This window comes from Astatotilapia calliptera, chromosome 7, assembly GCF_964374335.1.
Source record: "Astatotilapia calliptera chromosome 7, fAstCal68.1, whole genome shotgun sequence".
Taxonomy (NCBI): Eukaryota; Metazoa; Chordata; class Actinopteri; order Cichliformes; family Cichlidae; genus Astatotilapia; species Astatotilapia calliptera.
Window position 1 is genome coordinate 4,465,762 of NC_137428.1, and position 27,583 is coordinate 4,493,344.

The 27,583-nt window shown below is 39.8% G+C and overlaps 1 long non-coding RNA gene across 1 annotated transcript; it reads left to right on the forward strand.

The window, feature by feature from the left end:
* The first annotated feature begins 18,342 nt into the window (after positions 1 to 18,342).
* On the forward strand, positions 18,343 to 21,453 carry LOC113027351 (uncharacterized). Its single transcript, XR_013910258.1, has 2 exons — positions 18,343 to 19,881; positions 19,972 to 21,453. It is a non-coding gene; the product is annotated as an uncharacterized LOC113027351 (long non-coding RNA).
* The last annotated feature ends 6,130 nt before the right edge of the window (positions 21,454 to 27,583 follow it).

Consider the following 27,583-nt stretch of genomic DNA (forward strand, 5'->3'; position numbering starts at 1 on the left):
GAACACAGAGCAACAGGCATGGCTTTAGAGCTGCAGAATCCAATTGGAGAAACAGTCGCATGAGCATTGCAGATTGCATGAATACACCAATGTCACTACCTTCAGCTTGGCTATTCATACCACAGCTTTTCCTGTAGAAAGGCAAACACTGACTCAATCGATTCCAGCAAATAAGGTGAAGATCTTGTGGAAGCAGGAAGTGAAGCTGAAGTTCTTGAATCCTGGTTTCATTACATTGTCACTAATTGTTTTGGGCTGAGGCTTAATTGATCACTTACAGAGCGTGCTCATCTATATGCCAGGAAGTTCTCATTGTGTCCACAAGGCACGATGATTGCCTGTCAGTTTCACCTTAAGTCATCATCGCATTATTACTCATAAATATGTAATGTTGCATTAAAGAGTCCATCTGATGTGCACAGCCATTATAACTTGCTACCGGTATCAAGTACAGATGATTACCAGCAAACACTGACATTGGCTGATCCTGAGCTACCAGATGATCTTCCTTACAGCACCACCAGGCAATGTTTTCAGCTTAAATCACAGGCTGGTACAAAATACAGCCCACGCATGGCTGCTTTTTCACCTTTTGGTTTCCTTTGGACTTCCTTTGCAGACAGACTGGGTTAGTGAACATGAGCTGTGTCCTGTTTGCTGGCAGAGTCTGGGAGAACTTTGAGGTACTGGGTTTGAAATATGTTAACCTTTTGTTACTTGAGTCTGCCACAACAAATCTTTTCAAAAGTGTGTAGACACGACTCAACAGTTTCTGTTTCAAACAAACACTGGCCACAAAGGCACTGTGGTGCCAGTATCATGTTTCACAAGTGATTGTTTTTACTTGCAAATTGCTGATAAATTTGCAAACCCTAGAGAGCCCTTTTGTGATCATGCATAGGTCACATAAGCACATAATGGAGATTAATTAGAAACATCTGTGTTACAAACTGCATTAAAAAGTTGTATTAAAAACTGACAACGTGTTTACTACTTACATAGGAAATATGAAGGTAAGAGCCACTAAGGTACTGTTAATCCAATGCATCTGATTTAGTGATCGTCAGCAGACATATAAAAGCAGACATTGTGCAGTTTGCTTGTTCCTGAAAATTCATCCCAGGGTCAGACGTGTTGCCAATCCTCGGACTCTCAGACCTCAGTTAACATGTTAAATGCTAAAGTTCATAATTAGAAAATGACTGAACAAGTGTGGCTTGTCTGGAAGGATTGCCAGAATATAAAACAACAATCAAAAAAACTTCTCTCTAAAAGGAACATGGCTTAGTTTTGCAAAGTTGCATCTGGACAAACCACAACACTTCTGGAACAATGCTTTTTTTGACAGACGAGACCAAAGTGGAGATGTTTGACTATAATCAATGGCCCCGCATTTAGAGAAACCCAAACACAGCATATCAGCAAAAAACACAAAAACAGCCTACTAACTTACTAACTGACAGCATGGCAGTGGAGGGCTGATGAATTGAGTTTCTTTTGCAGCCACACGACCCAGCCGTCTTTCAGTTACCGAGTTGACCATGAAATCTTTTGTATACCAGTAAATTCTAGAGTCAAATGTGAAGCCATCTGTCTGACAACCAAAGCCCAAATTGGTCTTTCAACAGGACAATGAAATAAGTGCCAAAGAGTTATTGCCCTTTCGGTGTGTTTGCTGTGAATTTATGGCTCCTGTTTTCACCCTTGAACTGTTTGACTTTTAATTTTTTTGGGCCAGTTATGTTATTTTTTTGTCTTGTCATTAGTTAATTAATTTATATGACACCAAAACACAAAACCAGTTTCCCCAAGGTGCTTTATATTGTAAAGCAAAGACTTGAGCGTAATACGTATTTGAATTTTAACAAACTTATGGCCTCTTATCTACTGCTGCTACTACTACTGATATTACAAAGAATGACAAATATATAAATATTTTCTACATTGTGCAAAGCACTTTATGATTTATGAAACAACATGCATTGTTCACATAAATTAAAAAGTAGTAATATTTTTCACTAATTATTACATTTTTTTTTATCTTACAAGGTTTAGAAATGCAAACACTTGGCATAAAATCTGACCGTTCCTGTCCCTGGAAGTTTCCATGTCTTAGCTTAAGTGTAAGGAAATGCCATCACTTATGGAGTAGCTTTTGAAAGAATGCTGAGCAGAGTTTTCCACAGGCAGGTCTGTATTACAGCACATACATGATGTCTCAGGAGTATTAATCTCTCCAGCACCCCCCCCCCCCCCCCCCCCCAGCAGCATTAGTACCAAGGTTCTGCTTCCATCCTGTGATCAGCAAACGCTGTCTCCATTATTGTTGTTAATAGGGACTGTAGTAGGACTAGATGATACTCTAGTCCTAATACTAAACTTTAAAAAGTTGAATAAGTAACAACGGTGAAATGTTATTAATGAAGAGTATGGAGCTTCAGAATAGACAGGTGGAGTACAGTAAGACTATGAGAAGTTAATCAGATTATGGTAGCACTGCACTGGATTATTGTGTGAATGAAGACTGCTGTAGTGTGTATGCCCACAACTGTGAGTGCATTCCAGTTCAATTCACAACAACAACGACAACAACAGGGCCTTTTGTATGATAAAGACTCTGCAATATTAGAGACAGAACCCCAAAGAGCAGAGGATCCTTTATCATACCTTTAACACTTGGCAATGGTAGGAAGGAAGAACTGTTTTTAACAGGGAGAGACGCGCAGGAGAAGGAAGCTCAGGGAGGGGAGGCCATCTGCTACAAGTGGTTGATGGTAAAGGAAAAGGGAAGTTCCAAATGTTCAACTTCAAGTATTTTTTTGAGCCTGGTACAAAAGACGGTTTTCAGAATCACAATATTTTGTGATCTGAGAGGATGTGCACTATATAGCTACTTCCCCCCCTTATAAGCAAATTTGCCCTTAATGGGCAAACAAGCATGAATAGCAAACTTCAGTATCAAGCAGTCCAATCTAGTTGTGAAGGCATCATTTGTTTGATCATTTTAATGGCTACTCACAGCAAAGCAGTTTGTTGCTTCTCCAATACCAGTAAAAAAACAAACAAACCCAACTTAAATCTGAGCTCTGCTCTGACTTGTTCAGGTTGCACTGATAGCAAACTTTATAGTGCAAAATCTTATCTAGTAGTTCTTCAAATACACATATTTCATCAGTGACAGTTTCTTCCCATCCAGTGGTTTTGTCAGCCAAATGTAAGATGGGGCCCTTCTGCTGTGTGAAACTTTAATTAACCAAAAAGATATTTCTTCTGCCTCAAAAGAGACTCTGCCTTCAAGTATTATTTGTGAAGCAAAAATATCCAGTCTGCCAGAAGCTGGGGAGTGAAAACAGAGCTGCACACACTGTACCAAAAGAGGATCACGAAAATGAGTTTTCCTCTTCACTAGCTCAACATCCTGCCTTTGCCATTGTTGCTGTGTTTGCACAGTAAAATATTCTGAAGGAAATGTGTAATCTTAACAAATTTCCCCGCAAGAAACAAACTGACCAAGACTAGATGTTAGCTTTGCAAGCTTTTATATGCTTACATATACTATATAACGTGGAGGCAGTCATCTGTAGTAATAACTGTGGATGTGATTGAAATGTGAGAAACACTAGACACTCCAACGTGAGGAGTGCGTGATGTGTGAAGAAGCAGTGGACAATACATGAGGGAGGAAAGAGAAATGTATTGCTTCCATGTGTTGGACAAATCACAATGAATCACTTCAGATTTGTGCTGTTCTGCACTATTTGTCAAGCTTATTTGCAGACAGAGTAACACTGGTTTGTTCCAACACCAATGATGGAAGCATCTAGAGCTGCATTGCTCCATATTATATATTATATTAATAAGATAATGATGTGATGTGTAAAAGGGGCTGTTGGTGGTGCATGTGACCACTAACAGCCCCTTTTACTTTTTTTTGCTTTAGACTTGGTCCTTTGGACTTGAATCCCAGAAAGAAAAACTTAGTAGTCCATAACTTAGAATGGTAGTGAATAACACGAACAGCTAAAAGATTAAAGGTGACAGAGCAGGTAGATTTATCTAAAGCTGTTAAGAACCAAAGCGGAGCTCAAAACAGTGAACTGGTCTTGATTTAAATTGTTAGCCAAAAACACAAGAAAATGCTGTTCCACATTTGTTTTTGCTTGTGCATAAGGTCATCCATCCATTTTCTTCTGCTTATCCAATTCAGGGGGCTGGAGGCTATCACAGCTGCCATTGGCAGTGTTGGGAAGGTTACTTTTAAAATGTATTCCATTACAGAATACAGATTACATGCCCCAAAATGTATTCTGTAACGTATTCCGTTACGTTACTCAATGACAGTAACGTATACTGAATACTTTGGATTACTTAATATATTATCATGCTTTTTACAACAACGTGAATGTACTATTGCTGTGTGATTTATTACTATTACTGAAGGTCCGCGACTCCGAGCTGTAGTAAAGGGACCCCTGACTAATACGGCGGGGTCCCTGTCGGCTCGTAGCCGAAAAATAGCTTTACTTTGTTGTGTGGGTCAACTTTTCTTGCGGGAGACAGAGAGAGGCGTTGAAAGACTGCTCCAACGGAACTTATTGTTTTCGGAGGAAAACACGAACACGGTGTACAGTCGAGTCTTAATAGCTTACTTACAACTGGGCTCGTCAGGCACTCTTCTTGGCTGCAGTGGTTATTATTATATTTACATGCTTCCAGCTCCCGTTTTTCCTCGATGACAACTTGTACCTTTCCACTCCCCTTTTTCTCCCTCCTCGCGCTCACAGACCCATAACGCATATGGCAGTCCATTCTCCCTGCAGCACGGACTACACTACCCATGATGCTACATTCTTTAGAGCTATGCTTGTAGCATTCTGCCTGTTAGCTTAGCACAACAACAACAACAACAACGAAAAGGCGCTCTCTCACCCAGGACCCGCGACAAAATGAAACAGGAAAGTACCGCAGTGTAATCCATTTATTTCAACAAAGTAACTGTATTCTGAATACCACCTTTTTAAACGGTAACTGTAACGGAATACAGTTACTCATATTTTGTATTTTAAATATGTAACGGCGGTACATGTATTCCGTTACTCCCCAACACTGGCCATTGGGCACCCATAGCTGCCAGGTTAGGTGATAAATACATCAAAATAATGTTTATATCTTACTGCATTACCCCAAATTTTGTCGCTCCATTTATAAAATAATAATTACAATCTGCTGCACTAGAACAACCCAGTTCTTGAGGTTTCGCCAAATTCCATTATAACCCCTGAGTTTAGCCCAGTGTTTTGTCATGTAGGAGTTTGTGAACCTGTAAAGAAATTTAAATTTTAAATCTCTGCCCGAAAGTTTACTAATAAAATACATTCATAAAAATCAATTCCACTTTATTCCCTCATCCTGTTGGTATCAGAGACTTTATTTTCTTTGAGATACAGTTGTAAATCACTTGAGTACATAACCCGTTTGTGCATAATGACTGGCAGTTTATGGATTCATTCCCATAGTAATATGATATGCTGAGAGCAAACTCCTTCTGATTCTCCAGATGGGTGGAACTGAGGAATAAAAATGAAAGAAGCGGAGAAGCAGCGCCAGTGCAGACATCAGGCACCAGTAGAAGGTCAGTAGAAATGTCCTCCCCTCTAATTTCAGAGGGTAGGAGAGTAATTACACACCAATTTTACCTCTACCTCCTCCCTCAATGCATTCAACTCCTCCCAGCCTCCCTCTTCTGCCTTCTTCCCTTCACCCCAACCCATCCCTATCCTTCTCATATTGCCTCCTTACCCACACTGTACCTTCCTGTATATCAAAGATAGATACAGTCATGTGAAAATAAAGTTTTCACAGGACCCTGTACAGTCCTGTGAAAACCTAAGTGCATGCTAGCACCTTTAGCAGCAATAACCTGAAGTAAATGTTTTCTGTTTGACTTTTTCAGTTCTTCACATCATTGTGGGGGAATTGTGTCCCACTATTCCTTACAACATTGCTTCAGTTCATTGAGATTTGTGGGCATTGTTTATGAATAGCTTTCAACCACAGCACTTCAGTATGGTGGAAATCTGGACTACGGCTCTGAAATTTCAACACCTTGATTCTTTAGCTGTTGTACAAATGGCCTCACATTTGATTCTTGAATACTTCCGGATATAGAGGAATTCATGGTCGCGTCACTGACTGCAAGCTGCCCAGGTCCTGTGGCTGCAAAACAGGACCAAACCAGTAGGTCTATATTAGCCTGCTGACAGTTAGCATGAAGCGTATGAACTGATATGTTATGTTTAGCTTTCACTACATGTGGTGCTATGCATCGGTCTTGTTGGTCCAATTTGGCATTGTTCCAGAAGTCTTGTGATATGTTCAGATCACCCGGGTGGTCAAACAAAAACAAGACCAGGAACATGAATGAGTGGAGAAAATTTTGTGACTATTTCACTGTGGCTGTAGCTCAGGTGGCAGAGCAGGTCAGCCACTAATCAGAAGGTTGGTGGTTCATGTCCTTGGGCAAGATACTAACCCCATGTTTGCCTACTGGTGGTGGCCAGTGTCCGGCAGCCTCGCCTCTGTCAGTGTGCCCCAGGGCAGCTGTGGCTACAATGTAGCTTGCCATCACCAGTGTGTGAATGTGTGTGTGAATGGGTGAATGACTGAATGTAGTGTAAAGCACTTTGGGGTCCTTAGGGACTGAGTAAAGCGCTATACAAATGCAGACCATTTACCATTCAAATGTTCCTGAGACTGCTTCTTGTAATACTGAGTTCTTTCTAATGATTACCTCAAAGTGGGTAGCCAGCTAGTAACATTCCTAGCACTAGTGAATCAAAATAGCCCACAAAGAGACCAACCATGCTGGGCGATTATTTGTTATTTTGGTACCTAGAAAAGCCTAGATATCTAGGCTTTGAGATAGCAAAATTAAATATAAAGAAATATTAAATATAAAGACTCAAACTCCAAGTTTAGGGTGTTTTTTGTTGTTGTTGTTGTTTTAAATCACGTTATTATATCGCTTATGTCAATTTTGACATTACTTCGAAGCTTAAATTTAGACTATTGTGAAAAAACAACAAACAACCCTAATCTTAAACCGGTTAACCAGTTACATGGTGCATGTTCAGAAGCTAAGACTCCCTGAGGGGAATCAAAAAGGAGAAAGCAGGAACTCAGTGGAAAAGTTGGCCACCTATTATCTTACAGTGGCACAGCCAGATGTTTGCTCCTGCTAAAAATGTTCTGAGACTTTTGTGCTCGTCCTGTTAAACTAAAACCACAAAGGTGCCGGCCTTGATGAGAAATGGAGATATAAAAAAGTGGTGTGGGAGTAGAGCTGCGATGGGTGGAACCATCCTCGCAGCTATATAAAGCGGTCTAATGACAAGGCATCCGAGAGTTTGAAGATATAAATACGTTTCTTAAAGAGCTGTTCAGTCCACCACCCTGTCCTGAAATGACAGGGTGGATGGAAAGGGAGTGTGAGTGGGAGTGTGTGTTTGTGTGTTTCAGAGCCAGTTAATTCACACACTCGGTGGACAGTTTTACTGTTGAACTTGTTCTTTGCTCCACATTGTACTACTGTGTCACAGATGTTTCTCATGTTGAACACCCATTAAACACACACACAATCCCATACTGTATAATTGCACTTGATTTATGTTCAGAATGTGTTGTCTTACATGTCTTGTAAGGAGCTACAGTAGTCTCAAACACTGAGTTTAGCCCATAAGTCAAAGCCAGCATTTCTGCTGACCAAATGTTGGCCCCTGATGTTGGTCTTATGTTGACACAAGACTGGGCAGGGCTCGCAGTAAATTAGTAAAATAACATACACCACATTTAGACAGAGGAGCCGTTTTACTGAGTCACAAGACTTCCCATTTATTTATTTATTTACCTTGGTGTGACAGAACTTCCTTCAGCAAACATCTTTTTTTGTGTTTATATTCTTGAATTTTGCAGATTCATAAATGTGCAGTCTTTTTCACTCTTTACCAGAAACTATTTGCCTGTTGGCACAAATATTTCTGTTCATTTTGTATGGTCACATTCACCCCTGCTTTCGGTCTGCTTCTCTTGATTTTCCTCTAGACTTCAGACTTACGTTATCTTGAAACTGTCTCAGTGATGCTGAAGGTAAGCATCGTACTGCAATGATGACATTTAGCAGATTCACATTAGCATTTCTATTTGTAGTTTTAACATTTGTAGTTTTGACATTTGTTATCCACAATGACACAATTTCTACCAATTACAGTGAGGGGACGATCGTGGCTCAAGAGTTGACAGTTCATCTTGTAATCGGAAGGTTGCCGGTTCGAGCCCCGGTTCCAACAGTCTTGGTCGTTGTGTCCTTGGGAAAGACACTTCACCCGTTGCCTACTGGTGGTGGTCAGAGGGCCCGGTGGCGCCAGTGTCCGGCAGCCTCGCCTCTGTCAGTGCGCCAGGGCAGCTGTGGCTACAATATAGCTTGCCATAACCAGTGTGTGAATGTGTGGATGACTGAATGTAGTGTAAAACGCTTTGGGGTCCATAGGGACTGAGTAAAGCGCTATACAAGTACAGGTCATTTACCATTTGCATCATTGCTAGTGGCCTTCTCTTACTCCAGAGGATTTCTGCAGCATGAATAGCTATTTCAGCTGTTCGAGGTTTAAAAAGTAACAGAAATCTACACGCGTTATTCAGGAATTCAGGATGATCATCATTTATAAAGATGTCTTATACAAAAGGCAACTAAAATACAAATTATTAAACTCTTAAGTAAGGTTTAAATGAATCAAAGCTAGAATACTGTTCACAGACTGTTGATTAAACCAACAGTGGCATCGCTTTGACATCTGTTTGTTTTAACCAGATGTGACCATATTTGGTGAGTTTAAGGTACTTCTGATTTTGCTTCACCGAAGGTTCTCTACACTCTGTAAATGTGGTGCTATGGATCGTTCTTGTCTGTCCAGTTTTACATTCTTCCAGATGTCTTGTGATTTGTTTGGATCACCCAGGTCGTTCAAAAAATAAATAAATAAAAAGGACCAGGAACATGAATGAGCAGAGAAAAGTTGGGAACTATTTCACAGATGTCCCTGAGACTGTTCCTTGTGAGGATTAACTCAAAGTGGTTAGCTAGCTAGTAACATTCCTAGCACTAGCGAATCCAAATAGCCCGCGAGGAGACCAGCCATGCTGGGTGATTATTTGGGCAGTTATTTTGATACCTAGAAAAGCCTACACCAGCCTTTTGATATCTAATTTTGAGATATCAAAATTAAGTATTATTATTAATGTTATTAGAGTTCCTGGCACAGACTGCTTGAGGGTAATACATGTAGCACCTGTGCTAGTAATTAAAATCCTCTTAATCGTTGTATTCAGGTATTTTCAGTCCCACTGTGACAGTTATATATAAACTTAAGCTCCTCTCCATTCAGTCTGCTTTTACAAAAAATTGTGAAAGAATAGATCATTATAGAGAGCTCACTGAAGTCGAGTTTGGTAATAGGATGTCACTGGTACAATGTTAGTTTGTGAAATATTCCATGATCATATGTAAGTAGTGATATTTCAAAATGAAAATGTTTAGAAACCACAGCCATTCAAACACTAAGTGGCAGGCCACGCAAAGTTACAGACCGAGGTGCTGAGGCACACAGTGCACAAGAGTTGTGAACGCTCTGCTGACTCATTAACTGCGGCGCTCCAGCAGGAGAAAGAAGGAGGAACTGTCATGGAGGACCAAGCCCCTGCATGGGCTGTATCATGTGTTACTCATCAGCAGGTCAGTGGACTGATCTCCTGTCCCTGTATGCTTGGGAAAGATACCAAACCAGCTGCCCCCAATGTATCCATTGGAGCGTGAGTGTTTATATGAATTAATGTAAGATATCAAATACTGAATCCGACCAGTGGCTAGAAAAGGCCAGCTGGAGGAGCTGATCATGGCAGCATAAGATCACAAGACCAGATCAGTAAATCTGTGTAAAGGTGAAAGAAGTCCAGCACATAGTAACAGGATATAAGAATAAAGTTGGGACCACATACTGTATACTGAAAAGCTCATCCAAGTGCCTGGCACAGTGTACAGGAACATCTCTGCCACACACAGACTAGAAGTCCCCAAGTCCTGATGGGAGACACCAACAAAGGCTACAGGCTAAGTTCCTGCAGCACTCCAAGGTTAAAACAGACAAGCACCTGCTGAAGAAACCACACAAGCTTTTTGGTGGTTGACAAAATGCAGAAGAGGGCAGTTTTATAGATGTAGCAATCCCAGAAAAAAGAAACATCAGAAGCACAAGACAATCGAGACATACCAGAGGCTGAAGGACAACTGGAGCAGAATGTAAAGTCCACAGTGGTAAACAACAGAGGAGCTAAAACCCTGAAGCTGGAAGAGTGGCTCCAGGAAACATATTAATCACCATATTATTGGTATTAGATAATATACAGTAATATACAGTATTATGTCATGGTATGTAATCATTTAGTATCTTATTATAACAAAACCATATTGCAGTAATTTGTGGTTGTCTGGTGGGCTGGAAGTGGGCATTTAAAGGTCACACCATTTCCAAAACTGGGAATGGCTGACAGACAGTTTGATAGCACTGTGTGATGCAAAAAGCAGTGTATAAAGCATAGATAATTAGGCAGATGAGAAACCATTAACAATGTAGTAAATATGCAGTATAATCAGCATTCAAAATACTGTCAGCATCCATTGCCAAAGGCTTTTCAAACCAGCGAGGGTCAGTTATGCATGATAAGCTAAAGCAGGCAGAAGAGTGAAAGCACTTAGGGAGTGGATCAGCTCAAAGCCTCTTTAATCTTATAATCTTTAATAGAGTAGCTCTTGTTAGCTGGTTTTAGCCCTAGAGGAAAACGCCACGCTGCCCCTGCTCCTTTCTGCCTATTACAATCACTCCAACATGCATCGACAGTTAGTTGACAGCAGTGATCACACATGTGCACTTTACACAAAATGATGCGCTAGGCTGACAGAAAAAGCCAAATATCAGCCAACAACCTCCAGCTGGATTCCTCATCAAAAATGAATTGTGTTGGACTTAATTAAACCATTTAGGCGACTAACGCAGAGAACATGTTTCTCTTGTTTCTGTCGTGTCTCATGACCGTCAATCCCCGGCTCTGCTTTCTAATAAGAAAACAGTTAAACACAATCCAATCCTATCCAATCAAATTACAGTCACCATTTGGTCCTATTAGAAGTCTGCAGCACCCCCAAGGTCAGCGGCATATCATTGCTCTCATTGATGAGGACATGTATCAGCCAATAGCTAGTCTGTGGTAATCGGTGAAGATGATTACCACAGACCCATTGTTCATTCACAGATTTAGTCTGAGTGAGACAGACTGTATGTTCATTATTATTATTATTATTATTATTATTATTATTATTATTATTATTATTATTATTATTATTATTATTATTATTATTATTATTATTATTCATGGTAATAGCAACAGTATTATTATGGATGAAGAGCACATGCCACTTTCTTTTGTTTTCCTATGTGTAGCACTAAATCTTTAAATCAATTCAATTTTAGTTTTTTATTCCATTCATTCTCAAATTACATAATCTTAGACAAGCTTTTGCAGTCTTTAACTGCACTTTTCTAACTGTTTGAACCCCCAGTTTATACATATGATAAGACAATATGTGAAGTGAAGACCTGATTGAATTAAAGTAAGCAGGAAGCGCAATGGTGTAGGGCTGGGCAATGTGTAAAGATTAGAGCTACTGAGAGAAGTAACTTCAGGTCAGCCTGTGGGTTTTCACAATTACAAAGGTGGTTCGATTCTTAACTAAATACATCACCATGGTAACCTGTACTACAGAAGTAACCTGTTCCAGAGCAGGTGATGTTCTAGATAAGGTATTAACAAAACCACCACTTACTTAGTTTCTGGTTAAAGCATTCCTGTAGTTTTTAGAGAAACCCAACAATTGTACTTCTTCCTTTTTTTTTCTCCATTATGGGTTTGAGCAACTTAAAAACTTTTAAAGTTAAACCAAAGCCTTGTGTTTGTTGACTTTTTATGACATTTGCCAGTATGCCTATTTACTGGTCTGAAACACTATATATCTTATTTTATATATTATTGTCTCTCTTAATCTCAGACCGAAAGAGAACCAACAGGACTGGACCTAAAACAAAGTGGCTGAAACTGTCTTACACACCATGAACACATGTAAGTTAATTGGACTGAGTACTCACGAACTGTCCTCATAGAACTGACAACTCTATTATCTTGCACAGCTTAGTGTAGCACTTTGCACTGTTTAGATTGCAGTGGTGCATGAATGTGCAGTTAAAATATCACAAGTCATTGAAGTCCTTTGACTGATCATTAAGACTAGAAAAGCACTATGTAAATAAATACAATGCATGTCCAGTCAAAGTGCATAAAGTTCACTTTTATGCATCATTTAAAAAACATTACAGTAGCTTCATTCACCCGTCTCCTCCCTGGTGCAAGGAATGAAAAACCTGTATTACTGAACCTTGTTACGTGTAAATCTTTTCATATTTTTCTAATAATATAGTTTAATCTGATATAAATTATACCACTTTTCTGCTAGCAGACGTGCTTGTGGATTGTTTTTATGCCGCAGACTCTGCCGCTTTCATGTGAACTGGCCATTGGGAAAGTCTTTGTTGACTTACTGAGTTGATAACCACCTTTGTGCGATCGCTCAGTCTGATTGCTGATGTTAGGTTCAGAGAAGCCAGATCTGGAAACGATTACCTGAGTATGTTGAACTTGCTTTGTAGTGCAGGCCACAGCCTAAATATAAAATTTCCTAATGAAAGTGTGTGTTTGAGCACCTCAAATTTTAAACGTCTCTGTATGTATGTATGTAAACCTTTGTAGTGTCCTCTGAAGTGAAGGAAAAACAGCTGCTTGTATGTGTAGTCAAGTTTGGGTATAAGAGGATCAACGGGCCTCATTAAGGAGAGCAGCCAGCAGCCGGGCACTGACAGCAGCTTTGTGGACCAAATGACTGCCTGGAGAGATAAGAGCACATCAGGTAGACAGACTTCACAGAGACAAACTCCTGCGTAACTGCAGCTCAGTCTTTTCTGCCGACAAACACACTTCTGTTCTTAACAGCTGAGAGCTGATGTAAGTCTGAACTGCTGAAATGGTGCTGAGGGGATAACTGCCTTTCATTCCTGCTGAGTTGGAGCTTAGTATGCTGAGAGGTGCAAAGGAGCATCACATTTTTATTGACCTGTTGCTCAAAAATTCTGAAATCATCCATCAAATCCTCTTACTCTCGACACAGAGTCAGAATTTCATGCCAGCCCAATTGACTTTTAGCTTAAGCTGAAGCATTGTAACGGTGGGAAAACGTGACATCGGAGTTTATTATCGGTCTTGCCATCAAACTGTATTTCGACTGCAGGTTTCTAAACACTCTAAAACATTTGAATACTTGTAATGAAAGAGATCTTGAGATGATGAAATATTACATTGGCTTACAGAAGGCATTTGAACAGGAGCTAATGAGGACTCATGGTTTCTGCTTTAGGTCTTAACTGGAGGAGAATATGAAAGCTCCCAAAGAGTTAGGACAAACTTTCTCAATAGAAGAAGGGGAAATGGAAAGAAGTGCAGAACAAATGATGGAGTTAAGCAAAGTAAAGCTGAGTGTTTAGGGGAAGAAGAGAAATAGATACAGACAAAGGAAACCAGAGGCACTGCTATTGCCAGTAATGAGAAGTGACGTGAGATAGACAATACAGTAAGTGTAGTTTTGGCTCCAGTCAGCTCACATAGCACATGAGACAAGACAAGGTGATACTGTTTGTGCAAGCTTGTGTGTATCTGTTCTTCACAAGCATGTCTTCATGTTTGCATCTCTCAGGAAAGTCATAGCAGTAATGAACAATGAAGGACTAATGACAGTCTAAGACCAAGTGAAAGAGCTCATTAGTCATAACCTGATGGTTATTACCATGACAGATGGTTTGTCATAAGAACCATGTGTAAATCGCCCTGGAAACTGTTTGGAAAAAGGCAAGAAATTTCAAAAGAAGTACACCTGGCTGGTGATTGGATGAACCATCCACCGATCACCATGTATCGCAGACTCATGTCATGTTCTTAGGAGAACATCAAAGTTATGAAGAACCACTAACGTCATTCATTGTTTCTCTTTTAGTAAATAAATACTTTATTGAGATTTCTCATGTGATGTCATGCACACTTTTCCGAAATCCCAAACATTCAACTTTTTCAGATTTTCTCACCTGGATGATTGAGCATGCATCAAGACACAAAATGCTGGAGTTGATACAATGAGTATTCCTCAACCAACTGGGGAAAACACGTTAGGCAGATTAATACCTGCACATTTGGAAGGCAAAATTAGGTCATACCCAATACAAGCACTCCTGGAACACTGTTATATAATCAAATTATCTGGCTGGTATAGCTGTTGTATAAGGAGCCTTTTAATTGTAGCTATCCATTTCTTAGCCAAACATTTCACCTGCTATTTTAGTTCATTATATTGAACCTCCTGCTAAGCAGCTGAACCGAACCTTTATGTTTGGTAACCTTTGAAACATTTTTACAGAATTATGTAACAGCTCATATATGTCTTGATGAATATGAACATGGCAGTACAAAACATTTTAATGAGTAAAATTCCTCTTATTTACCTTTATATAACAGATATTTGTATCTTTGCACTGCATCTCAATATGGCTGCAGCTTGACTACCAAGCTGCTAACAGTAGTAAATAACTTAGCACTTTGCTCTCTCATCTGAATATGTTCATATCTGGTTACCATATACACTGCATATTAAATTTATTAAATCTCCTGTCTTTTAAAAAAAAAGATAGTAACACAGTTTTGATCCTTTTCTTGTTTTAAAAATCTGTTAAAAACAAAAAAACTTGTTTGAAATAATTCACATTTTCATAAGTAATTCATATGTATTTGATCGGCACACTGCCGTTCCTTGACTAATCACAAATTAATAAAGCATACCATTCAAATGAGAAAATAAGCAGAAAAAGTAAATAATTATAATTTGTCATCTTAAAACATTATAATGTGCTTTATTATATTTATGTACCTTATTTGAAAAACCATACATTTGGAAATTCGTGGATAACAACAATAATGATATTTTTGCATTAAACATATACAGGGAGTGCAGAATTATTAGGCAAATGAGTATTTTGTCCACAGCATCCTCTTCATGCATGTTGTCTTACTCCAAGCTGTATAGGCTCGAAAGCCTACTACCAATTAAGCATATTAGGTGATGTGCATCTCTGTAATGAGAAGGGGTGTGGTCTAATGACATCAACACCCTATATCAGGTGTGCATAATTATTAGGCAACGTCCTTTCCTTTGGCAAAATGGGTCAAAAGAAGGACTTGACAGGCTCAGAAAAGTCAAAAATAGTGAGATATCTTGCAGAGGGATGCAGCAGTCTCAAAATTGCAAAGCTTCTGAAGCGTGATCATCGAACAATCAAGCGTTTTATTCAAAATAGTCAACAGGGTCGCAAGAAGCGTGTGGAAAAAACCAAGGCGCAAAATAACTGCCCATGAACTGAGAAAAGTCAAGCGTGCAGCTGCCAAGATGCCACTTGCCACCAGTTTGGCCATATTTCAGAGCTGCAACATCACTGGAGTGCCCAAAAGCACAAGGTGTGCAATACTCAGAGACATGGCCAAGGTAAGAAAGGCTGAAAGACGACCACCACTGAACAAGACACACAAGCTGAAACGTCAAGACTGGGCCAAGAAATATCTCAAGACTGGTTTTTCTAAGGTTTTATGGACTGATGAAATGAGAGTGAGTCTTGATGGGCCAGATGGATGGGCCCGTGGCTGGATTGGTAAAGGGCAGAGAGCTCCAGTCCCACTCAGACACCAGCAAGGTGGAGGTGGAGTACTGGTTTGGGCTGGTATCATCAAAGATGAGCTTGTGGGGCCTTTTCGGGTTGAGGATGGAGTCAAGCTCAACTCCCAGTCCTACTGCCAGTTTCTGGAAGACACCTTCTTCAAGCAGTGGTACAGGAAGAAGTCTGCATCCTTCAAGAAAAACATGATTTTCATGCAGGACAATGCTCCATCACACGCGTCCAAGTACTCCACAGCGTGGCTGGCAAGAAAGGGTATAAAAGAAGAAAAACTAATGACATGGCCTCCTTGTTCACCTGATCTGAACCCCATTGAGAACCTGTGGTCCATCATCAAATGTGAGATTTACAAGGAGGGAAAACAGTACACCTCTCTGAACAGTGTCTGGGAGGCTGTGGTTGCTGCTGCACGCAATGTTGATGGTGAACAGATCAAAACACTGACAGAATCCATGGATGGCAGGCTTTTGAGTGTCCTTGCAAAGAAAGGTGGCTATATTGGTCGCTGATTTGTTTTTGTTTTGTTTTTGAATGTCAGAAATGTATATTTGTGAATGTGGAGATGTTATATTGGTTTCACTGGTAAAAATAAATAATTGAAATGGGTATATATTTGTTTTTTGTTAAGTTGCCTAATAATTATGCACAGTAATAGTCACCTGCACACACAGATATCCCCCTAAAATAGCTCAAACTAAAAACAAACTAAAAACTACTTCCAAAAACATTCAGCTTTGATATTAATGAGTTTTTTGGGTTCATTGAGAACATGGTTGTTGTTCAATAATAAAATTATTCCTCAAAAATACAACTTGCCTAATAATTCTGCACTCCCTGTAATTTCAGTTAATGACCTTGTACATGCTGGTGGATTAACCAGAAACATGAAACTGTTATTTTCATCATTACCAGTAATTTTATTACTTTTAATTTAGGGCAGCTTTGGAATAAAACTTGCCTTGGATCATGGTAAATAAATTTGTGAAGCACTGTAATTGTATATGTGCACTGCACCTGTACAGTTTAACGGCTGCAGTTTGACAACCGAGTTTGCTAACGTTAGAAAGTAACTTAACACTCTGCCCTTTCATCTGAATACATTAACATCTGATTCTATTGCAAAAAATGACAGTTGTTGCAGCAACGAGTGGTTTGTCTTTTCCAAATGATCCATTTGTTTGTTTCAAATCAGAAACCTTTCAAACCTTGTCAAGCATTGCTTGCTGCAAAAGTAAGCATTGGAGTACATTTACATGCTCTGATGATTTTGTTGGACAAAAAAGTTATTATCTATCAACAATAGATTAAAAAGAGTATCTAAAGTTCTTGTGGTTTGGAGGTGTAGTAAAAAATGTGCTGTACTTGAGGCATTGGCTCAACCCTGTGATTTAGAGTGATTCACAGTACTTCTCTGTACAGCATCTGCTGCAGCCAGTGTTGATGTCCAGTTTTATTTCTGCCTCTGCAGCACCTCACTTCTAATTCTACCATTTTGCCCTTGTTGATAGTCTGACAAGCTGCACTCCTCATTCTTTAAAAGTCAAGCTGGTTCTTACAATGCCAGCTATACAAGACTGTGCACGCGCACACGTACAAAACAAAGCAGAGTCTCCAAGCAGTTAAATTTAAATCCCTCATTTTGATTCTGCGCTGCTCTTCTTCTGATCATCAATCAGAGAGTAACAGGCCTCCTTCTGGTGTCCTGAATATGACCTACTCAGCAAATATGGGCTTGCCAACTTTATCCCCACTCAGACACACCAAGGAGCTGGTCTTGGCAGCAGTAGGAATTACTGTCATGGATAATGGGCTCACGGGACAAGAGGCTGCTTTTGGACTACTTTACGTAATTCATCTGAACGCCTGTAACTGGAGTTCATCATCATTCAGCTCGCACCTGCGCCTCTGTCCGGTCTCTTCAAAGAGTATTTGCATTTAAAAAACAATGATAAAGTCATCTAAAAGCACTCTGTGGTGCTCCCCCAGTTGGAACGCCACATGAACACAGCTGCAAAATACTGTTTTGAGCTAGACGTCATGCTGGGTGGAGGATTTGTAAATTAACTGGAAGTGTCAGTTTGATTCTGAGCCAGATGGATGCTTTAAACAGTAAAGAGCTTCCCATCAGACAATACCTACACTCTCACTGGCCAGAGCTGTGCAGGAGTGGGCAGGTGACTGATGTTGAACTGTAACCTCCCAACACATAAAAGAAAAGAGCTCCCAGTCATCATCATGTTGCACATAGTCTGACATTTACAAATCCTCCCGCCCCCACAAATAATTTTGAACTTTGCACTACGCATGCTGAATGAAGTACCCAGCATGCATCATTGTCAGGTCACTCAGGTGACTCCCCAGCTTTGTTTTGTCGTCACATCTAATAGTGTTTCTTGTTTTAGCAGTGGGTTTATTTTCAGACTTTAATCTCTGGCTGCTGCAAATGTTCCTGTACAGAAAGCTGCGCACAGCAGGTTGTGTCTCATGCCAAAGACAGCAGCAGGCTGACACAGAGCGATGAAGATGCTGTTACACTGTTAGCCTGAAAAAAAGATTCTGATTAGACTCATTGACACGATTGATTCTGCAAAAGTATGTAAGTATCTGATATCGGAGAAAGTAATCTGTTTGGTTGAAACTGTGACAGACTGAAAGAATCTATTTAGTTTTAATGCATTTGTGAAATGCAGCATGTTAGCGACTCGGGTCCAGGACTTTTTAAAGCAATAGGCAGGATCAAGAAAAATATCTGGTTCTTCTTCTTTGTACTGTATTATCGTTTGGCTTCTTCTTTTTATTTACTGTTAAATGGAAACAGAGAGTGGTGGGAGACGTTTTAAAACAATACCTGTCAGAACAGCTGTTTGAACTTTGCAGACATGATTTCTCGCAGATGCTAATCTAAATGTTAGGGTGCCTGGGTCGTCGACCCATAGTTTTCAGTTTTACATTATTATTGAACGTTGATTTTGTCTCTGTGTTCCATGGTTGCTCTGTCTCCCCTGTCAGCTGTATCCCCTTGTCAAGTCCGCATGCCTGTGTTATGTTTCTTTTTTTACTTTGAAAGTCTCTGTCTCTTGTTAATGTATCTGGTTTTGCTTCCCTCGTCTTGTTAGCCCTGATTTGTTCCAGCTGTGTTTCCCTCCTGTCTCCCATTCCCCGATCACTCCCTCTGTGCATTTAAGCCCTGGGTTTTCTTCGGTCTGTGTTGTGATCTCCCTCATCTTACGCTGTGTGTTCTGCCTGCCTGCCTGCCTGCCTGCCTGCCTAAATTGATTTTGGATTTTCAGTTTTACTTTTGAGTTCACATTTTGCCTCAGAGTGTCTGCAACTTTGGGTCCTCCATACTGCCTGCCTGCACACAGCCACGTGACACTAAAAAGTGATAACTGCACCTGTTCCACTGCGTGTGTCATTAAACCAAATCTGTCTCCTCTCTATCATGAAGATAGAGACTAAGAAATTTCAGAATCACTCTTAAAAATGTCATATTTTATTATTCCTGTTCAGGAACCTATATATAACCAAAAACTGACTAATAATCCTGACTAATGATCAAGTTATATCCACTTAGAGGCCAAAACATTCTGGTGACCCCTCAACACTATTCTTAAAGAGTTTTGACCAGTACTCAAACAAGAAGTAATGGTAACCTCGTGTTTTGGAGGAAAATAAACGTAATTCTTCGTTGGAACAAATGTAAATGATTTTCATGTGCTTCCCTCTGTCAAGAAATAAAATACTGTGGTGTCCTAAAAATTGAATGTTTGATCATGTGTAACATCTTTTCCTTGCTCAGTAATTTCTATCAAAATGATTTTCACTAGCAAAATGAATTCTGTTGCAAAGGATTATTGTGCCCTCCGCCATTGACTGAAGCCAGGTGCGGCTCGCATACCGCATGGCAAATCACTTTAGATGCTATCTGACTCACAGATCGCCCAACCACCCTGATGTAAGCTCCCACAATCCCCCATGTCCCAAATTCATTGTTACAGCTCTCTTCCTCAGCCTTCTCTAATCTCCCTTGCTTCTGTCTCTGCAGGCCTGCTGAGGACTCGAGAGGTCACGCTCTGAGCTCACAGCTCAAATATCACGTAGCAACAAAGTCTTAAGGCTTCTGTCTTCTCCTCTCTGTATGTAACCAATAAATCCTCACTTCATTCAGACGTCAGAGCCGGGCCCGTCTAACCTCTCAAGCGAACACGCTTCATCCCGAGTTAAGACAGATCGTTTGGGTTTGAAATAAATGTGAGATGTACAGCAAAGCCAACCAGTCAGAACATTTTGATTAACATGTGTTCATTTTCATTGCCAGATCGCATGTGGAAGTAATTATGTCCCATTCATGCCACATTAGATTCACTGAAAAGAGTTTTAAATATATCATTGACTACACATTAACGGTGAACTCACATTAATGAGCCTTACTTGAAAAAGCTGAGCAATAACATCTGTGCTTCATCTGATAGAAATGCAGATTCAGCAAGTGAGCCATTATAAGAAGTAAGAAGTGGCACATTTAAAGTTGTTAAACCTTCACTGAGATTTCTGTTGTTTCTTTATTGAGGTGAACGCTTTATTAGAAGCCATCTATTCATTTATCAACAGTTAATTATGCTTCACTAAAGTTAATAAATCTATTAATACTTTCACTTTTAACTACTATTAGGATTCAACTGTAGGCAAGTTAACAGTTTGTTATACTTTTGCAGATGCAGATACACTAAAACAAGCGCAATTTCTTATTGAGTTTAAGAAATCCATGTTATCAAACACTTATTCATGATTAACTATCCTTTTTTCATCTATTGGATCTGAAGCATAAAGAAAACCACATCAGGATTATTGAATGTATTATTATAAACAATGACTAACTGTGCATTTTAAATATGCATGTTATCAAAGTTGATAAATTGTGAATCATACAAAAAGAGTATTTTATGTGAAGCACAAAAAAAGTAAGCTCTTTTTTTCTTTTTTCCTTTCTAGCATTAATAATAATAATATTGGATTGCATTTATGTGGCGCTTTTCAAGGCACCCAAAGCGCTTTACAATGCCACTATTCATTCACTCTCACATTCACACACTGGTGGAGGCAGCTACAGTTGTAGCCACAGCTGCCCTGGGGCAGACTGACAGAAGCGAGGCTGCCATATCGCGCCATCGGCCCCTCTGGCCAACACCAGTAGGCGGTAGGTGAAGCGTCTTGCCCAAGGACACAACAACCAGGACAACAGATAGAGCTGGGGATCGAACCGGCAACCTTCCAGTTACAAGATGTGACCTCTGACCTCCCAACCATGAACCGATGCACAGATTTGGTGCATTAAATAAAAAATTTAAGTCAAGAATTTCAGTTTAATTACTTTGTTACCACATAACTTGTAACCACAGGCAATTGTGATACATTAATAAGAGAATGTAGCCTTTAAAATAATTATAATAAAGCTTTTAACACTGACAGTGACAGAATGATTATATATAATGTATGAAAGATTATTATTATTAAACTTACTTCGATATTTTCAGTAACATTATTGGCAGAGAGGAGACTCCCCACAAACAGCCCTGCAAAGTCTGTGTTCAGTACAAAGGACCAAAAAGAAAGGATGGCATGGCGCCAGTAGTTATGTTGAGCATTACTAAAGTACTAATTGAAAAAAAGGTGTCATCCTCTCATCACAATGAGCACGTTGAGTAACCTAAATTAAGCACACCACTCATGACCCACAAGTGCATGCTAATCTAGTTAGCATGCTTGTGGTGGATCCTGGTTATATATGAATGTGCAAATAAGATGAGCCTGGTGGTGGACTGAGGACACTCAAAGAGCCGAGTACCACAACACACTCAGGCCCAATTCCAATATGGCCTATACACCCCTTTACTCCCTGTGCAGGTACGCTTGCTGTTGTGGAGGGTCTCTTAAGCCCCTTTGATACTCAACAAAAAAAGGCCACCAGCACATGCTAACATCGCTAGGCTTTTGCCTCAGTAGTGGGAAAGGGTACAGTCATTGTTCATTCCCAGGTTAAATGACTCAGTGACTTCACCTGTCACTGGCTCCAGTGCCAATTTGCAATGATGTAAGCATGAAAACAAAGTAGATATGGTCATTTTTATCATGTTTCCAGTACAGTAAGTGGTAAGCTACAGTATATAAAATCAAAGTGAATGAAAGGAGTCAGTGGCCTTCTTTCAAAACTGATCTGTCCTGATCATGGTGTCAACAAATGTGTCAAAAGAATTTGGGTCAGCTCTTTGTTCAAATCTTTATTCATAATGCACTTTTCCACAAAGAGGGGTCAAACTGTTTTTTTAAGATTCATATAAAACATATCAGCACAATAAAATTCCATTTATCCATCCACCCCTGCTCCTCATCTGAGCCCAGGCTGTGAGGTATCAGTCCAACCGTTACTATACCTCCTTCTCCCCAGCTCTTCTGTGGGAATGCTGAAGGCAGCCAAGAGCCTCAATCTCTCCAAGGATGTCTGCTCTGAGGTGGACGTACCAGAAACACATTACCTCAGTAGCTTGCAGGACGCTTCCTTAATAAATGCCGAACCACCTCAGCTGGCTCTTTTCATTGGAGTAGCAGCGACTCTACACTCAGCCTTTCCCTGGCACACAATAAAACTGCTGAATTTTTTGTTGTTGTATTTTTATGTGTTAAACCTGGAAGCTAACATTTGTTATCTATAGCAGTTAGTCTGGCCTTGAGAAAAGGAAGTCCAGAAATCTAGAGGGTTTTAAACAACTAATGTCTTTGTTTTGTTTTGTTTTCCCCTGATGCTGTCTTTCTGTCCTTAAAAAATGTCATTCATGACATTTTAAACATGTGACAACTTTCAGTAAGGGGAAATGAAGGCACCTGTGGGAGTATCTAACGCTGTCTGATGGCCAGTGATTTTACTGGCGGCAACTGCATCTCATTTGGGGATAAACCTGACAGTGTGTAGGAGGCTCACACACTCATTCCTACAGCCACTGGAGTGGAAAACAACACAACACAAAGATCTGTTTTTGGGCTTTTCCCTCCTTCCCTGTTATCCTCACCTGCATCTCACAGCTTGTTTCGTAGGTTTCTTTTTTTGGCATAAAATGAACGAGATGAGAAAAACAGAATTCAGTTCAGTGAATCAAAGAAGAACAACAACAAAATGAAAGACAACACATAATTGATGTTGTAGTACAAAAACCCCACCATCAGGCACTTTCTATGAAAGTTTTGAGTGGTTTTTTTTTTTTGATTAGTCAGTTCTCATTGCTGCTGTTTTTCTAACAGATAAACGTGAACTATCTCCACAAAGATATTTTTACAGAAGTGCACGATTCTGTCTGAGAAATGCTTCTCCATTTTTGATATCTGTGTTTTTATTTAATGTATAAGCTCATGGTGAGGATTTTGTTTCTGTACATGTATCTGACTAAAATAGGAAAATACCATTTAATATAAAAAAAAAAACCCAGAATATTTGATAAAGTTTTGCATTTTGATGTGAAATATCTCATGTAATATGCTTCTGTAAGTAGCTCTTGGATGATGATGATGAACAGTTCCTAAATAACTTGCTTGTTCTTGGTGAAATAGTGTATTTATAAACAGTGAATTTGTCATTAATGAAGTATAAATGTGGTAACACTACTCACATACAGGGAGTGCAGAATTATTAGGCAAATGAGTATTTTGTCCACATCATCCTCTTCATGCATGTTGTCTCACTCCAAGCTGTATAGGCTCGAAAGCCTACTACCAATTAAGCATATTAGGTGATGTGCATCTCTGTAATGAGAAGGGGTGTGGTCTAATGACATCAACACCCTATATCAGGTGTGCATAATTATTAGGCAACGTCCTTTCCTTTGGCAAAATGGGTCAAAAGAAGGACTTGACAGGCTCAGAAAAGTCAAAAATAGTGAGATATCTTGCAGAGGGATGCAGCAGTCTCAAAATTGCAAAGCTTCTGAAGCGTGATCATCGAACAATCAAGTGTTTCATTCAAAATAATCAACAGGGTCACAAGAAGCGTGTGGAAAAACCAAGGCGCAAAATAACTGCCCATGAACTGAGAAAAGTCAAGCGTGCAGCTGCCAAGATGCCACTTGCCACCAGTTTGGCCATATTTCAGAGCTGCAACATCACTGGAGTGCCCAAAAGCACAAGGTGTGCAATACTCAGAGACATGGCCAAGGTAAGAAAGGCTGAAAGACGACCACCACTGAACAAGACACACAAGCTGAAACGTCAAGACTGGGCCAAGAAATATCTCAAGACTGGTTTTTCTAAGGTTTTATGGACTGATGAAATGAGAGTGAGTCTTGATGGGCCAGATGGATGGGCCCGTGGCTGGATTGGTAAAGGGCAGAGAGCTCCAGTCCGACTCAGACGCCAGCAAGGTGGAGGTGGAGTACTGGTTTGGGCTGGTATCATCAAAGATGAGCTTGTGGGGCCTTTTCGGGTTGAGGATGGAGTCTAGCTCAACTCCCAGTCCTACTGCCAGTTTCTGCAAGACACCTTCTTCAAGCAGTGGTACAGGAAGAAGTCTGCATCCTTCAAGAAAAACATGATTTTCATGCAGGACAATGCTCCATCACACGCGTCCAAGTACTCCACAGCGTGGCTGGCAAGAAAGGGTATAAAAGAAGAAAAACTAATGACATGGCCTCCTTGTTCACCTGATCTGAACCCCATTGAGAACCTGTGGTCCATCATCAAATGTGAGATTTACAAGGAGGGAAAACAGTACACCTCTCTGAACAGTGTCTGGGAGGCTGTGGTTGCTGCTGCACGCAATGTTGATGGTGAACAGATCAAAACACTGACAGAATCCATGGATGGCAGGCTTTTGAGTGTCCTTGCAAAGAAAGGTGGCTATATTGGTCGCTGATTTGTTTTTGTTTTGTTTTTGAATGTCAGAAATGTATATTTGTGAATGTGGAGATGTTATATTGGTTTCACTGGTAAAAATAAATAATTGAAATGGGTATATATTTGTTTTTTGTTAAGCTGCCTAATAATTATGCACAGTAATAGTCACCTGCACACACAGATATCCCCCTAAAATAGCTAAAACTAAAAACTAACTAAAAACTACTTCCAAAAACATTCAGCTTTGATATTAATGAGTTTTTTTGGGTTCATTGAGAACATGGTTGATGTTCAATAATAAAATTATTCCTCAAAAATACAACTTGCCTAATAATTCTGCACTCCCTGTATATATGACCCTGTTAATCAAGAATAAAAAATTTATGTCTGTGTTTAAAAGTAATTGCTTGGTTTTTAGTAAAACCAAAGAAAGGAAGAATACAGAGGTCAGTGAACAAAGACTGTCTTGAGACTGGGATGAAGGTTTCCTGTGACCAAATGCAAACAGTTGTGTTGCTCACTGGTGTTCACTCGGTCGGCTACATTTGAACCTCATCTGGAACATCTGGAGAAACTTTAATGTGCCAACTGTCAGTGCTGATAGACTTAGAGTGATAATAAATTACTGCAGGTGTATGAAGCCTGTGGTGTGCTGCGTTAGAAGACCAAAAATTTGGGAATGTTCAGCTCTGCATTTCTTGCACAAATGCCAGTGTTTTCCAAAAACTGTGGAAAAGTGTGTTTTCAGCTTGCTCGAGCATGTATTTGCATCAGATTTTGGATCAATTTTTGTCTTTTCCACAAACTTTCTTGATGTTTTAAAGTGCCAGTGAAGTTGAAACCCTGTGGCGATGCAAAGTGTCTATGCGGTGTACTTACAGAGGGCCAAATGCATAAATGTGAGAGATGTCAAGCAGTCTTTTTGACTTGTGTTATAAATATATAATTTTAAGGCTGCATGTCCAAATCATGTCTCTGAAGCACAGGTTTGTGCTTTGGATACAACCAATCCAGAGCTGTAGACGTGCATGTACTGCCTCCAGCCATGATTTCATGCTAAGAAAGGCATCTTTACTCAGAGTAACAGTCTTTTAATATTACACAAAGATACAATAATGCATTTCAAATTGATATTTCATTTATTAGGGGAAAAAAACTATCCACACCTACCTGTGCGCTCCCTGATCCTAATAACTGGTCGAGCTATACTCTACTTGCAAGAACGACAATCGGTTTAGACTCAGAGATGGACTTACTGGTGTGTCTCTGGTCATTTTCTTGATGCATAACCCAAGTGTGTTTTAGCACCAGGGCTTGAGCTGATGTCCATACATTCTCCTAAACAAAATTAATGGTTCCACCAATTGAGGCCAATCATCCCAGTCCTGAAGCAGCAACGCAGCCCCAGACCATCACACTACCACCATCATATTTGACTGCTGGTCTGATGTTCTCGTAATGAAATGTTGTGTTAGTTTTACGGTGGAAGGAATCAGACCTTCCAAAAAGTGCAACCTTTGTCTTGACATCCAAAAAAAATATCTTCTCAAAAGAGTTGTGGATTACGAAGATGTTTTGTGAAAACGTGAGACGAGACACGGAGTTATTTTTGTCAGCAATGGTTTTCTCCCTGAACTCTCCATTTAAAGCTATTTTAGCCCCGTCTCTGACTAATTGTTGAATCATGAACTCAAAGTTTCCAGGGTTTATTTTTATCTTGGGGTTATTATTTTTAGTAATCCTGTATTTGAGTTTATTAGTTTTGCCACCTAGTTTCTGTTTAGTGATGCATTCTTTCTTTTAGTTGTCCTTCTCACTCACTCATTATTGTGTGTATAAGTGGCCTTAGTTTACCTTTGTGCTCCTTGTTGTGTCATACAGTTTTTAAGCCCGTCTGCTCTCCAGTGTTGTTCTGCATTTGGGTTCTCATTTTTGTTACATTCCTAAATATGACACTGGCTTCTTTTGAGACCTCCTGGATTAGTCGTCTGTGTGCTTTTTGAGGAATGTTGGTAGACTGGAAAGATTCACCACTGTTCCAAGCTTTCTCCATTTGTGGATAACGGCTCCTATTTAAGGCTTTTGAACTCCTAAAGCCTTAGAAATAGTGTTGTACCCCTTTCCAGATAGATGTCATTGACTTTTCAGGTATTTCCTTAGATCGTGGCATGAGCTGTTGCTTTTTGAGATTTTTTTTGCTTCACTTAGTCGACAGGTTGTATTTAAGTGATTTCTTGTACTCAGCATGTCTGGCAGTAATCAGGTTTGAGGCACAAAGTCCTTTTACCAGTGCAGACTACATATGCAAAAATACACATGCATAGATTCAACAAATGAAATCTTTCAAAAATTGCTGACTTTATGCCAAAATATGATATAAACATATCTGAATATTGCGGTTGTACCCCATCTTTGCTATTGCAGAATTCTCACATAGATTTTACTTCAGAAACTGTCCAACGTCACCTTGACTGTGATTTGCTCCTGTAATAAAACAAACAATAAAACAACTTTACCTTACTTTATAAGGTAAAGTCTCTATTTTAAAAATACATTTTTTGGAGTAACCCAAAACCCAACTTCACTGTACTTTAATAGATGTTAATTGATCAATAAATCAAACACCTATACCCACTCTCTCTCTCTCTCTCTCTCTCTCTCTCTCTCTCTCTCTCTCTCTCTCTGTCTGTCTTTCAGTCGCTAGGGAAGTGGGCGTGGCGTCGTAACCAGGCAGTGACGTCAGCGGGAGCTGTTCAAAGTGGTGTGGTGCTGAAAAGACA